We start from the raw sequence: 16,797 nt of genomic DNA, 5'->3' as shown, positions 1-16,797 counted from the left end.
GGGTAGGTATGAACTCACAGCGCGTTACTTGCTCAATACAAGAATTACGTCAGTGGCGTTATTACAGATTATAACTATACAACCATCGCACGCGTCCATTTTCCGTGTACCATACACGTACCGGAATCACATCAAGCGAATTATCTCTGAAACGATCCGGCACAATCATTGCTCATAATGAATTAATATAATATAATAATATATCCGAAAATTGTTTGGTAATAACCACGAGCGATGTACATAAAGATACGATACCGACAGTAATTAGTATGCTATTGGTGTGTTCGAAAAAATTTATCAAAATAAAAAACGTCATTATTACAAATTACGAAAGTACCTACAGAGATACCGTCCCAAGGTTCATTTGGTGTGTTTGAAATACTTAGTATTATTATTACTTTTTTTAATCATTTCTTTTTCCATGGCCTTCGTCGAAATCACTTCGGAGCATATTATAATATGAGTCTCTTGTACGTTTAACTGCAATCCTTGCTATGCATAGATTATTATGTTTATTTAATGAAAATAATAGTAATATTTACCTACTATAGGTACATATTTTAATTATAAAAATTGTATTAAACCGTTAAACGTTTAACTATAATAATAATAATGAAAAAATATATAAACAACTAATTATAGGTACTTAGAAATTTGTACATCAACATAAACTTCTCAAATATAAATTACCTACATTTTTTTCCAATTGATATTTTGTATTTGCTAAGAATCTTACAAAATCGTTTAATTAATGAAGAGCATAAGTAATTACATTTTTGGTACACATGCATTTCCTTAACGAAAGTATGATAAAAAAAAAATTTAGTTGATGAGTTAAATTTCATATGAATGAAAATATTTTTGTTATTCTGACAACCGTGGAAAAGTTTATACGGTTGTAAAAGTTAACTAATGTTGTATAAAATTGCTCGTAAAAACAATTATTTTTACCAACGTACATGTCGACCTAGTCTCAAAGTGATTGCCCTTTACTTTGTTTGAGTATGTTTCTCATTTAAAAATAATTTCTGACAACATTGTGTATAAATCATTAATTTAACATTTTCTTCTACTAGGTACCTATATTATGTGATACTATTTTTATATTTTTATAATCATTGTTATAAACTTTTCTTTATTTCTGTTTTTAGTGAAATTTATAAAATATAGTGAATGTAATCATCGTAATAATTAATAAGAAAATGCACTACGAAATTAATAGATATTTGTCGCATTCATTACAGCTCAATAACTTAGAAATTGTTTTGGGCGTTTGACAGTCTATAATTACATATATTAGGTATAAGAACGCACACGATGGTTCGATTTGATAGCGTATCAGTACTGGTTTTCACATAGATTTCTAGGGATGTATATGTATAATCTTTATATAGTTATGACGATGATTTCATTTTTAATTCGGTCATTTGAAAATGATAATAACAATAATAACAGAAAACAAGCGCTGTATACTGCAAATATATACATCATAAAAAATAAAATTTATTACAAAATATTAATTACTATAAATAATAACCTTTCGACGAATGGTATACTACATAACTGGTGTTCTGTACGTACCTATTCGTGGTAACTTAAGCACAAACTTCTACTACGTACATACTAGAGAAGCTCGATGACTCAAGTCATCAAACGAATTTGGTTTTACCGTTTTGTCGGGTGAAAAGTTAACAATGATATAAATATTATCTTCAATGTTTCGGAAAACTACCTACATAATTAGATTGCAATTTTTATTCTATGGACAATGGACATCATCTCAAAATATGAGAAACTAACATCAATTATCTTGTTTGTTCATTATAGACAGACTCGCTTACCTATTTGTATACTATAACCTACCGAAGATGAACTAATAGTATAGCCATATATATATATATATATACCTACATATTTCCCGGGTAATGCGGATTTCTTAAATATAAAACAAAGAGTTTTGTCCATCATGTGCATTTTTTACTCTAGCCGTGTTATTTATGAAGAGGCACACGAAGTATTCATTGACTATAGCCTGCCTTCCTATTAAATCAAATATTTTATGTGATTGTGTGTTAATGTATTAAAAAAAAAAAAAGACATGTATTTTGAAAACATATAATTGAAAACACCGCCACTTATAGCCGTAAACCTAGATGACATTCTAGGATTTGTTGGTAAACACGTTTTAAGCGTGTAAACATTAAATGTGCAAAAAAAGACAACAAACTGTTTATATTGAATTTTCTACCTTTGCTGTTTTACACGACGGTATATTATATTGTGTTATATTCAATGGACCGTACAATAAATAATCCACGGAATTATCGTATTTCTTGGGTGTTGGGAGAAAAGTGGAAACGTGAAGGTTCGGCTAAAATTAAACGGTTTCAGGCGTTAAATGCTAAGTTCTGACGTCAGCAAGTTAATACAATATTTTTTATAACATATAGAATATACAGAATGATTCGACAAGCATTTTCTCACAGCAATTTTATTTATACTATATAAGGAGAGGATGACACAAACTTAATTCAAATGAGAACCTTATATTTTTTACGATTAATTGTTAAGTAGGTGATTATTTTTCTCGAAATGTTCGATGACAGTTATCAACTTATCTAATTAAAAATTTGATAAAATAGTTTTTGATTCATTAAAATGTTAGTACTTTGGATAATATAGGATAAAAATGGTTTTACATAAATATCTAACATTCTAACTATAATGTTCGAAATTCCAATATCTTAAACCTATTATAATGAGTTGCTACAGTCACACAAAATTAATATTTCAAAACTATTCGTTCCAATTTGTTTTTTACATTTTCAAGAAAGTTATTTTGCAAAATAATTTGAAATAAATAAGAAGAGTGATTCTCTTTTAAAATATTGTTCTTTATACACCTAAGAATTCTAAAAACGAGAACTCAAATTCAAAAATGTATTTAACAAATAGATGAACCAAGCTGCTATAAGCCTATAACTCTGTGCAAATAACACAATATATATGTCAACATACTAGAATATTATATTTATATACAGGTTACCTATATTATGTATTATCATATTATATGTAATATAACACAACTAAACATTTACGTTTTTCATTTTTGTTATTAGAACAATAGCAGAAAAAAACCTTTTTCATTATTATATCATCATAATATGGCCGTTTTTTTAATTTCCGGGTGTATATGTTATTATGTACCTATGCCCTATATAGTCTATGTCTATAGTATGGACTCTAAACATATATCCCATCGCAGATAATTAAGGATTCTATATTTTTACAATTATTGAAATCTCGAAGACTTTTTATATATTTATTTTTATAGTATTTTTAAGTGATGCTAATTAATTAATGAATCCCGGAGTGCGTGCCACACATTGAACATGATCGACTGGGTCATATCAAATTGTATATAAAAGTTCGCACAAGTTACCACGCAAAGAAGTAGGTAAGGTGTATATTATATAAATATAATATATTAATGTGCATTACTTTTTACTAATTATTATTAAATAAGTTTGCTGTTAGAACTCAGAACCTTAAACTTTTGATTAAAATAAGTATAATAATAGTTAAATTTATAGAGCTGTTGTTCCAGTAAAAAATACAGTATTACCTACCTATACATTCTATCTATATATTTCTTTGGTTATTATTAATTAGATCACAATATGTAAATAGTGTAATTAAAAATTTCAAAAAATGTAAGCGAAAATATGATAATTCATCAGCCACATCTCAATCAGTTATAAAACTAGATCTCCAGAGATGATTCTTAAGTAGGTATTCCAAATATAACAAAACTAAATTTTCAATATTATGCATGTGTTTTAAATGTCATCCTTGATACGTAGGAAAGATAAATTATAACTATTGGTAACATTCGAGTGGGCGTGTGATAAGCGTGTGCACACATATTATATATATTATATATCTTGTTAATATTTTACATAATTACATAATATAATATTAAACTAATAATTATACATAGCCTATCGTGTTTCTCGTTATAATACGATAAATATATACCCAATTTGAAGGAACGGCTATCTGTGAACGGTTATTTTAATATTATATCGAATTACGTTCGTTTTGCCGACAATAGCTGCACCGCGGTCCACAGCATAATAATATAATATCAGTAAGTTGTACACTGCAGTACCAGACTATAAAATATTATAATAAACCTATTATACACCGCTGCGGTAAGATAATAGGGTCAAACAATAAAAATCGTGCAATTACTCGTAAATCGCAATATGCAGCTAATATAGGTACTAGGCGGGTACTTATTATAATACGATATATAATACGCAAACTGCGTACACATCGTAATAATATTCCGCCGGGGATTCTGTTGAGGGGAAAAAAAACTCGAGTCTTATTACAATAACGAGAAAGAGGTGTGACCGTCGCCACGACCGTGTTTGTGCGTGTGCACACTGCTCAGACGGCCGCGGAATGCTATTACACGAATCAAACTATTAGGTACCTATAGGTATACGATAATGTGTCATTAATCATCGTATTCAACGCTGTAATAATATCGTAGAGGTACCTAATAAGCATAATAATTAGGTTATGAGTAACAAAAATAATGAGCATTCGCCGGCGCCGGAAAAATGATTGAAATATTATAATGTTTGTTTTTGGAAAACAATAATGATTTCCACTCGTATTATATACACGTGACTATAATATACGCACTATACCTACCCACGGCTGACTCCAATGCGTTATACGGGCAGCCGCACATGTCCATTCACGCCGGACCACTAATATAGGTAGGCATATTATATTATATATTTGCACAATAATAAGATGCAGTTCGTGATGATCTTTATGGTTTCTTTTGCCTCGTGTGTAATATATAGTGAAAACGAATATATTTTTTTTGGGCATTTCTAATATATACGATAATATATAATATACATATATACACCGCAGGAATAATATATAAACATAATATTGTACAACTGGCTCGCGTGATCCGTCCGAGTGAAACTATCCGCACAACGGAGAATCGTGTGATTGTGTCGCCGCCACCGCCGCCGCCGTATGGACCCACAGTGGCACACCGGATATCGTGTCGTCGATCGCCGATCGAGTATTGGCCATGCTCACAACGTGCAGGTGTGCGTTGCTCGTACACAATATATCATAGGTAGGTATATATTATAATAATATTATTATGCCGAGATACCCATTTGTAGATCGGCCGGCGCACGATCGAGAGATCGATGAAAAAACGTGAGAAATCTCGGGGAGCGCGCGCGCGCGACGACGACGACGACGACCGCAATATTATATATATATGCACCTTTTGTTAGGTATATACTATATAATATGTATTATAGTTAGGATCATATCGAGGAAGTTACTGCACCGCCAAATTGATTATTATTATTATTATTACCTGGTTTTTTTTTTTTTATGTTTTTTTTTTTTGTAGAGCGATGGGAAATATTGCAGAATATTGACCGTTCTTGTTTGCCAAAATAAATAATGATATGGATATGATGTATATGAGTGTTATAACTAAGTATGAGTATTGTGTAGTCGAGTAAATTATGTTCAATAAGAGAGTATACTTATTTGGTTTACTACCTCGAACGTTACTTTATGCACTACAATAGATCAGATATATTGTCCAGTTTTAGTATAAGTTTTATAGTGATAATAATCACTCTATCACGGATCCATATTATCTATATTTTCGTATCCAATCGCTCACGGTCTACAAACCTGCGATAAATGACGTGACGTGACGTGGAATTGAGAATTTGACTTTTCTATGGCAATGCAGTTCAACAGACATAATGCGAGTGGGATTCGATCACAACACAGTCGCATCGCTCATGGAAAAAGTCAGAACACGTGACGAAAAACACATTTTTATTAAGACACACGAAATAACTATCTTATTGGTTATCTAAATGTGTGCGATTTGTTGATGCTGATTTTCTAGTTTTTTTTTCTCGTTTTTCATTACGTTATACGTTACGACGACAGACGTCATATTTCAATACACGTGCAGAGTTTGCGAATATTGTTGCGGTATGTATAATATTATATGTTTAAGTTCGTGCAGTGACGGCCGAGTGGAATCGTCGTCGTCGAAATAACCACCGCGAGAGTGTTGCGATTGCCATGATACGTTATAAGTTATAATTATTATATTGTAAAGCAGCAGGAGCACGTAGCGACCGTATAGAACGAGCGCTTTTCTCGGCCGCACGAACGATCGATTAAAACGGCGAAATCAAACAATAATAATAATAATCGAAGCCAAAGGACAACCGCTTCGGTAGCGGTGGAAATAGAAAGAGGAGAAAAAAAAGTGCGCCCATAATATTCCGTTTTTTCTGCATCGCGGTTCTGAACACTAATGATTCGACTGGATAACGAATTGGGCATGCGTATTATTATAAATATTTTCCCTGAGCTAAAATACGCAGCACACACGCATACACATACACCTACATTTTGCCCGATAAACGTTATATTATATTGTTCCGTTGACGGTGTGTTATTAGTTATTACGAACGAAGTTAAATATACGCACACGCACACACATGTATACCTATAGTTAGCGCGGCGACCACTTTCTTACGATACGCACACACGTGTCATATTATATAGACGTCTATCCAATGTGTTTTGAACTCTCGCCCGAATCGCATGTATTGCCATCGGGACGTTCTTAATAATATTATTATACTTCGCAGTCATACTTTTGTATCAGATATTATATTGTAATATTGTATTATTACAAAGAATATCGTCTCCGCTCGCGTACATTATGCCGAGTCGTAAAAAAAAAAAAAAATACAAAACAATTTCTCTATATTCGCCATCACCCATCGTCGCACCGTTTGCCCATCTGCACGATTCGGCGTCGTGTGCAGATTCGTTTTCGGAATATATTTCATTATATTAGGTCCCAGCACACAAAAGATCCCTAGCTATATATTATAATTGGTATACATCTTATCGGAAATGACGACGACCGTGCGCGTTGTGCCTACACGTATATATAATATATTAAACATTATTATTATTATTATTGTTAAATAAATATATTATAATAATTGTGTGTGTGTACTGTGCACAACCGGACACGCGCTATGACGGCCATCGGTCTGGTATTTTATCGTAACAATATAATCACAATAGTAATAATAATAATAATTATGATCACCGAAAACGGTCATGTGAAATTCTCTGGGTTGTGTTCGCGTTTCCGTCTCAAGTTTTTCGTCGTGAAACCTGCTGCACACGCGCGTGAGTATATTATTATTTCTATATTATTGTAAGATCGTGACAACGGGCACGCACCCCGTCCGAGCAGAGAAATAATATCACATAACACTAGTTTTGCGTCCCATTCTCAAATTCTACTCACATATTTAACATATATTATTATAATATTATACATACGAATTCGTATAAATATATCAAACAATAATATGTTATATAGGTAAATATTATAATTATATACGACAGACGGAAACGACGGAATAATGATATATAGCGGTTTTTTGGTATTATTTTTCCACAATTTTCCGAATCTGCTCCTGACACACGCTAATTATATATTATTGTGTACGTCGTACCTATACTGCTGTATAAGATATTATTATACTGTATTTTTCGTTGGAGTATATACAATATAATATTGAATCTTTGAGTTAGGTACCGCAATGCCGGTTCTGTACGTGCCGCTTTATTTCGTTTGTTATAATTCAGTTTTTTTTTTAAATTTAATTCCTACGAGATTTCCGATAACTTGGTGTCACGAGGGCGTCATTTAATACAATCATTTTTTTTTTGTAACACACGAACGCGTCCGTTAATATATATTAGAATATATTATTTTGTAGGACATCGGGAAGTCCTTATATGCACCGTGCACCCCATTTTTTACTTTTATTTACATATACGTGTGGCACACCGATGCACCCGGTGACCCGCCACTGTTGCTATATAGGTTATACTAACCTATGGGTAAAATGGCTTTCGAAACGAAACAGAAAGTTTGAGATGACCTACGATATCGAATCCGTTCAGCTATGTGTACGCGTTCATTTTGAGGATCGAAAGCAATATATGCGCGTTTTACATAATTTTCAGTCACAAGCTAACAATTTTCCAACAACAACACTTGAGGTTTTGATGCTTAGAGACTGTACGGAGTGTTTCGAATTTTGACCACAATCGGACTTCACATTGCCAATATTGTAGTACTCATAACAGGAGATAGATATTTATATAGTGTTTTATACACACGCATAATTTTACGGTATTGCGTACATGCATAATCATATATAGTCACCTATGTAATGTATGAAAAGTGAGTGGTATAAATGTTAAATGTGTAAACGTACCATATGTGGTCTAAGTGTTTATAAACCTTGCGGTAAAATTGGGTTTTACATATATGTACAACCGTACAAGAGAGTACTGAGGAAACATCACAACCGCTCGACGATTTTCGTGATGTAAATATTCTAAATCTATTTTACTTAACGACTTAACGTACATATAGCGAATAATATACTGTAGTTATACAAATGTATTATATTGTATAGTTACTAAAATATTTTTTAATAATACGATCATGTCGCGAATCGTTTATGAAGGAGTGGCAGATTAATAATATAAATCCAAAAAAAAAGTGAAATATTATTGTAGTATTGCAGAAATCAATTGCAGTACGCAAGAGTAAAATAATAAAATAATATTATTAATTAAGATAATAATTTATAATAATCAGATTGCGTGTTTTTATGGTTATTGACAATGCTGCAGTCATCTGATATTTATATTTGTAAATTAATGCGCAACTGTACATTGGATCAAAAATCACGACCATCGAATGTTAGGTACTCTAGTGACAATTTCGAAATAACGGAAACGAAATTTATCGTAATATATTATACATTACATCTAGACTACAAATAATCATATTAAGTCAATATTATTACAAAATGTATTACAATATTACGAGTTATAGTATAGCCATATATCACGCAGTGGCATATCCAGTAATTTTTCCGGGGGGAGGGGGTAGATATAACCCTCAGCAACCCTTGAACCACCACCACCATCACGGTATCATCATATATTATATTAACTAGATACATTTATTTTATTTCAAATTATTTAATACAAGGGATGTATACACGGAGCAAGGATGATTAGCGGTATAGCGTATAGCCTCTCCTCCCCAATTTTTTACACCACCGCAAAAAAATTGATCCTGAAACGTGCTTGACGTGCATACACTTAAATATATTGCTTCGAAAAAGAATTTATTTAAACATGATAAGTAACTTAATGTCTATACCTACATGTAAATCATTGTACGATATTACTACATTAATTAATACACAAAATATGTATAGTTGTCAAAATACGAATTATTAAATATAATTTTTTTTCCAAATCGTTTTACTAAAGAGTTGTATGTAAAACAAAAGTCTTATGAATAACTAACTAAATGTAGTAAGTAAAAATTATGTTTAATTATTCTATTATTAATTATAATATTGCGACTAATATACATGAATACAATTATGTTCCGTTGGTATTTTTATAGTTTAACAACTATATCATTGGTTCGCCTCACAGTTTAGAAAAGCTCAATATTTTACTGAAAGTAGTTCGAATTCACTATAAGAAAAATATATTAATAAGCTCAATAGCTTATATTGGTCCACATGAGAAATCCTAGTTGTGGTTTAAGGCCAGATTAGACATTATTACGCGGTTTACCTTGTTCAATTCGTCTTATTGAGTGAAAAATTTCAAGAATTTTAAACCAGAAAATTACCAGATATAATAATGTGGTTTTACTATAATATTGTAGAACCTATAGGATTGAATTATTAGAAAGACCTCTTGTAAACATCCTCGTATAGTCGTATGACGACCCAGAGGTAAATAAAAATAAAAACAATAATAGGAAATAATTTGACTGTTATGGTGATACGGTCCGGTGACGTCTTTAATAGTATAAGTTAATACAACGAGCGCATCCTCTATCGTACTGAGCAATAGCTGTGTAAAGTGCACGCGTACATTTTATATATTATGTTATTATACCATCGTATATATTGCAGTTTAAAATACATAGTCGATAATCATATATATGCATAATATATTACCGATTATTGAATTATGTACCATTATAGGTAGGTAAATAAATGTATGTCTGCAATACGTTTTTAATTTTATTATTGTCCAGGCCCATCAAGTATACATACATGCTTTTATGTATATATTGTATATTCGTGAAAGTTTAGGACAGTTGGCGATTTGTTATATATGGAATAAAAGAAACAATAAAAACAATGTGCGATTCGTTGTAGTATAAAACGTCAATTAAAATAATATGAAAACAAGTTAACCACAAACAATTAATAAAAAACGAGACGCTGTGCCATTACGCTTTTCATAGGGTTTATCGAATATGGCGCATGCAGTAAATAATTGTTACTTATATAGGTACACGTGAAATATGTTTTCACTTCCGATATTGTTCTATTAGAAGAGAAGTTGGCTCTAACCATCTGGTGTATTTTATATTTCTATATATATATTATGTTTAATACAAAAAATAGCAACTTTGATTTTGTTAACAGGTATGTACTACCTATTACATCATTTAGTTTTTAATAGGTATTTGAAATTTGCAAGATCATTAATTATTTTCATTTTAAAAATATTTATGTGGTATAGTAAGTTATTGTGATAAAATATAATGCTTTATAAATTATTCAATCATAAATCGACAGAAATTATTAAACAATATTATATAGATTAGGTACATAGGTAATGATAATTACTCGGGCCGTAACTCACCTATAGCCTGTATAGGTAGTATACCAATGAGATTTTACCTTCGCAAACCTGGTTGGTAGTTACAACGATAAATCTTTTGTTGAAAAACCATCACTCTTGCGGAATCTTTGTGCCTATATATACTAATACTAACCGATGATGTGCTCTCTAACCTAAAAATATGACAGTTGTTTTGGGTTGAGATGGGCGTTTTTTCCGTCTGGCACTTAAAAAATTCTTAACCCGCGGGTAAAAAATCAAATGTAGGTACATCGTTTTCGATCATCATCACGTGTTGATGTTCTTTTCGTTCGATCTTTAGGACGACAGAGAGGGATAATTAGTCGATATATTATATAGGTACACGTGTATTGTGCTTATATAAACATTGTTTTGTTGTAGTAAAAATCTCTGCGAAATCGAGTTTCGGCAAGCAGAATAGGCATATGGCCGCGGTGTCTTATTCTTGTATAACTTAAAACTGTATCATAATATGATATGTATACGTGTATTAACGCTCTAATACGGTTGCAATATGATGTTATGGAGTAGCTGCGTAATCGTAATCGTTTTTGGCGCGTGACGCACTACAATATATATAAGTACGTAAATTACGCCCAGATAGACATTTATAATTATATACTTATATATAGAGTTGCTAAACGAAACTAACTAAGCGCGGAACCTTACCGAAAATGCAGTTCGCGACAAAATCATAATAATTATTATTATCATTATCCGATGGAATGGCGATGAAGACGATGACAAACATGCCGTTGTCGCAAGACGCATGATATTAATACTAATAATACTGTAGCAGATGCGAAATAAAATGATTTGTATATAATAATAATAGTACAGTATATAATATTATGGCGTGAGAATTGGCCAATTAGCTGACGACGAGCGAATTACGAGTGCAAAAATATTATAAAACCACGAATCGCAAGTTGCTTAATGTACATGTCATAGGTACACCTCTCTAAACGGTATTATCACAACTATAATGTATGTATATAGCGTATATTACCTATCACGAGCCAAAAATCGCGTACCTGCCTATTGGGCAACATAATTTAACATATTATATTTACGTGATGATAATGCACGGAGAGCTGCAGCGGTTAACCTTTACCCAACTAATCGTATACCGTAAACGCTTAAATGTCGTTACACTGAGTTGCGCAAAAACGGCTGCAGTCGTCGTATTACATTATACTGTCCTGTGCGCTGAGAATCTCGTCAGCGATGAAGTCGCCAATGCGCGTGCCTCAGAACAGTTCTGCAGTATTCAGTGTACACTATTCCCGCAGTAGGTGTACACAACCGTATCATATCGACTTTATGCACGCCAAATAATGTTAGGATATATACATATCTATAGGTATATAAATGCGGTAAATACTCATATATACATAGGAATTTATGATCCGACGAAGTGTCTTGCTGTGAACGCGCGAGCATTATAATGAAGGTCGTCAAACCTGGTTTCGTCTATACCCCAGAGAAACTCATTAATTAGGTATTCATTTATTTTTATATATATGTATAAAGAATACTGTCTTAGTGTCTTACGTATATTATAATACTGCATCGTCGCACTTGCCGCGGACGAGTACCCGGAGTAACGATTCCACCATCGCGCAGACGAGGGTCATCGTATCGAAAACGATCCAACGCGAATTTCAAACGGTCGGTTTTTCGTGTAATATAAGACTAAACTACGAACAAACGAGAGCCTAACCGCGGTGTTATGATATTATTATATCATGTCTATGTGCTGCCATACGCCATACAATGTCCTATAATGTGGTTTATTGTATTGTTTGTATTATAGGGGAAAACTATAAGACTTGCACACTGTTATAATAGCAATTAGTATACTATTATTATAGATATAAACCTATGTTGCATTTACAGCGTTTCGGATACGACTGGTGCGAATGATGTAGGTACGACTGAAACATCTGAAAATTACCGCGACACACGATTCGACTGAAATACTGAATTGTGTTCGTTTTAGGTCAGCCTAAAACCACGTGTAACTATACCTACCTATAATATATTATTCACTCGTAAAAACCGGAAATCGATAGTAATATATTAATGATATGACGTGTAATATATGTTAATTTTTTTGAGCGTCTCATAAGTTATTGTAGTACCTATACCTACTAAGTACTACTATTTCAGGTATCACTTATTATTGGAAAATAACTACAGTCTTCATAAGAATGAAACATAATACGCCATTATTTAAAAAATAAAAACTCTTATACTGTGATTCTATTTTCTAATTTGAAACGGATATAATTACAATATCTTGAAAAATCTTTGTATGTTTTATGCAAATTTCATTATACCCATTCTGTTTGAAGAAGAAACTGTGATCATTACTCTAGATGTATAAACCGTGCTCATGTTCTTATGCATATGCATTACTCTATACATAACTCAATATATCATTTACATCTACTTATATATCAAAAAAAAAAAAAAAAAACGTAATTGATATATTGATTGATGATTTAATATTTAGAATACCTATATTGTTTGGCTCGTTTCTCCTTACAATATCATTATACTTCAGACGTAACGTTAGCCGTCAGTATCAATTTGTTATAATGTTAGTATTTGCATCTTGAATTAGTTTTTAGCTATATGATTGAAAAAATTCGTGTTATTAGAATACTGTATATTATACATTTTAAATTGTAACTGTTCAATAAACTTAATTAATTAGTATATATTGTATTTATATGATAAAAAAAAATCGAATAATATCTAAAATTCATCATTCATATTTCTACATAGGTATAAATTTAGATCGATTCAAAATCGATATTTACTTCTGTATAATTTTAGGGTTTATTACTGCAACCAAAACTAATACAGAACAGGTGCTGTTGATTTTAGGTAGTATTATACGGATTTTTCTCGTACCTACATCGAAACTGCAGTGATTAATGATCAATGCGAAACGAATAAAGAAAAATGTTTTCTATTATATTTTAAAATCTTGTTTTTTATCAGGACACTGCAGATCTCTAACAATATAGGTTGTAAGCCAGTTCGAATCATCCTTTTAAAAACGCCATAAATAATAAATGATCACAGAAATCCTCATATTATCCGGATGATGAAAGCGGCAATAATATCATTGACGTCTCGAATACACTCGCAAGTGATATAAAAACATAAAAGCCAGTCAATAAATGCGGATTTTGTCGGGCTAATTTGTAAGATAGGGATACGTAATATGTAATCTGCAGATTGCAGAACATTATATTTTATAAATGTTTGTATATTTATATTTTACATAGGTGCCTACCAATATAAGTGTTGTTAGCGATTGTTATAGAACTTATATTTCGAATATATTATTATATTTTTGTTGCGTACTAATAAGTATAGTATAGAACGTGGATGACTTTACTAATATTATAATGTAATAAAATCCGATCATAATGTCTTCTATGGAACCGGCCTCCACTTGTGACTTTCAGGCGAAACGACTTCCTGAACGTGTGTACCGTAAGAGGATCGTTATATTGTTATTATTATACTGCGCATATTTAACATTGAAACACGCGACTTGCTGCAGCATATGACGACGAAGGCCAAGATTTATAGCGAAAATACTATACATATTATTTCTACCGACAACGGTCTTACAACATTTCACTATCATTACAAAAATGCTAACCCCAAGTGGGCAAGTAGAGATTTTAACGCCCCACAGGCATCGTGATTTGTAGGTTCAGACATATCAATACATCACCAGGGTAGTGGGTAGCACAACGGCAGCGCTCGTTTGTAAAATCTAATACTAATTTTTATGAGAATTTATAAAAAGCCCATTACTTCCAACAAATATTACCTATCAATAGAATCAACAATTGAACGTTAACGCACGTAGACGCAGGTACGATCTATACACATAAAGACAACGATGGTGATCGTATATTATTATATCAATATCCGCAGTAAATCGTTTATTAAAACGGAAGGTTATCAAAGTAATATTTTCGATTAGAAGGGATCTTCATTATTATTATCCATACTGAAGGAACGACAATTTCCGGGAAAAAATAGATTATAATATACCAAAAGTCGGCGATCCGTATACTTATTTATAAATGCACATTATGTACCTATAGCTATAGTATACTAAAAATTACACTTGCACCGTGTGAACCAAAAAAAAAACAAATAATATTAGATTTTAAAAAGAGGTAGGTACTCACCACAATTTAAGCAGTCATCCGAGTCGCACATGTCCATGGGGTTCGGAAGTGTATAATATAAACAGAACTCACTGAACGCGCACAACAGACAACGCTCGTTACACGACCGCACAACGGAATGAACGGCCGCCACCGGACACACTTTACCTGCGTTGTTATCCTCCCCCCCACTACTACTGGTAGTCGACCAATGTTTTAATTTTTTTTTTATTATTATCATTATTCACTTCACCACAAACACTCTGTATGTTTACCACCTCTCCACCCCCGTCATCACAACTACCACTACTTTCTCCTACCCATGTTATATGTACGTTCAAGCCACCGTGCCGTTGAATGGAAGCGGTTGGGGTCCCGTCGAATAACAGAATCACCTGCTCTTTTTTTCGTTACTATTTGTCTTTGTATAGGAATATACCTATGCTTATTGACTTTTGACCTGTTGCTGCAGTGTTCGACTCGATGATTATACAACGGAGACGAACACGACTCCGTCGCCGCCACTCGTGTTTCGTCGTTTAATCTGTGCTCGGTAGCCACTAAACATATAATATAAAGGTATTTTAATATTACTGTCGAACATTATGGGTAAATAATACTGACGGCCACTGTGTGGCATGTATTTGAGTAGGCATTATTATTGATATTGCAACGATAAAGTGTGTTATTATCGTACATATAAGTTATACGCATCTGGTGTTTTATTTATTTTTTAAATATTAAAAACAGATTTTGCTCACGCCGAAGACTTCCGGACGTTTTTTTTTTTTACATAAAGTAGGTAAACGGATGGTAAACCTATAATATCAGCTATAATATAAACCGACAGACGCCTACCTCACGTCTAATCACACGTCGCATCCGATTTACATACACGACTACACGAGTGTCGAGTATTGAATATATACATATATATATATAACATTTCTATACGTCACACCAAGTGTAATTATAATATGCGTATTTCACACAAAATACCCGTTTATAATTACACTATATTGTATTATCATATAATTTTTATATACGTTAAATAGAAATTATCCAATCATTTGGTATATATTATAATTATATGATACAAAATATATTAACTACCTACTCATGTTGCTGTCTGAGCTAAACTTTCATACAGTTTCGTAGCTCCAAAACGAGATTCGATCAATCTGTCTAACATCATCATGCAGTGGCTCAAAATCGGAAATAACAAAGGTATACACAGTTTTAGATAATATAAGCACATCGAACTAAATATATTACACACCATATGCAAGTGAGATGGAAATTTTATTAATGAATGGACATTAATTTTTGAGTCTTCAATAATGACCTAAATAGGTGCAATTAGATTTCTACTCAAAGTGAGCTATTTTAATGTTACACATTCATTACACGCACTTCAAACGAGAACGGGACTTGGCGGAAGTAAATTAAAACGGCATTTATCTTTTATATTTATCGTAAACATTGAAATCTTTATTTCAACTAGAGACCTTAATTTATAATGTTTACTGACATCATGCTATTTAAATGAATGAATAACGATCGGATATCAAGTAAAAATATACTCTTTAGGTGAATAACACTGAATATTAAAAACTAAATTATATTATCACGTCCACAATTAAAAGGAAACTGACCGTGTTCATATAATAACTCATTTAATTATAATGAGATACCACTATCACATATCAAAAATGAT

The 16,797-nt window shown here is 32.2% G+C and overlaps 1 protein-coding gene across 1 annotated transcript in view; it reads right to left on the bottom strand.

Moving 5' to 3' along the window:
• The window catches only part of ko (Stork-head domain-containing protein knockout), a 48,048-nt gene extending 32,796 nt beyond the window's left edge, over positions 1 to 15,252 (bottom strand). The window contains exon 1 of the mRNA XM_089221112.1: positions 15,102 to 15,252. The gene's annotated coding sequence lies outside the window, so the exon portion shown is untranslated. The remainder of the gene's footprint in view (positions 1 to 15,101) is intronic.
• Between the last annotated feature and the right edge of the window lie 1,545 nt (positions 15,253 to 16,797).

Source organism: Diuraphis noxia, unplaced genomic scaffold, assembly GCF_037042655.1.
Source record: "Diuraphis noxia isolate RWA-SAM2 unplaced genomic scaffold, SU_Dnox_SAM2 contig0002, whole genome shotgun sequence".
NCBI lineage: Eukaryota > Metazoa > Arthropoda > Insecta > Hemiptera > Aphididae > Diuraphis > Diuraphis noxia.
Note: the sequence above shows the minus strand (reverse complement) of the source record. Positions and strands in the feature narration are given on the sequence as shown.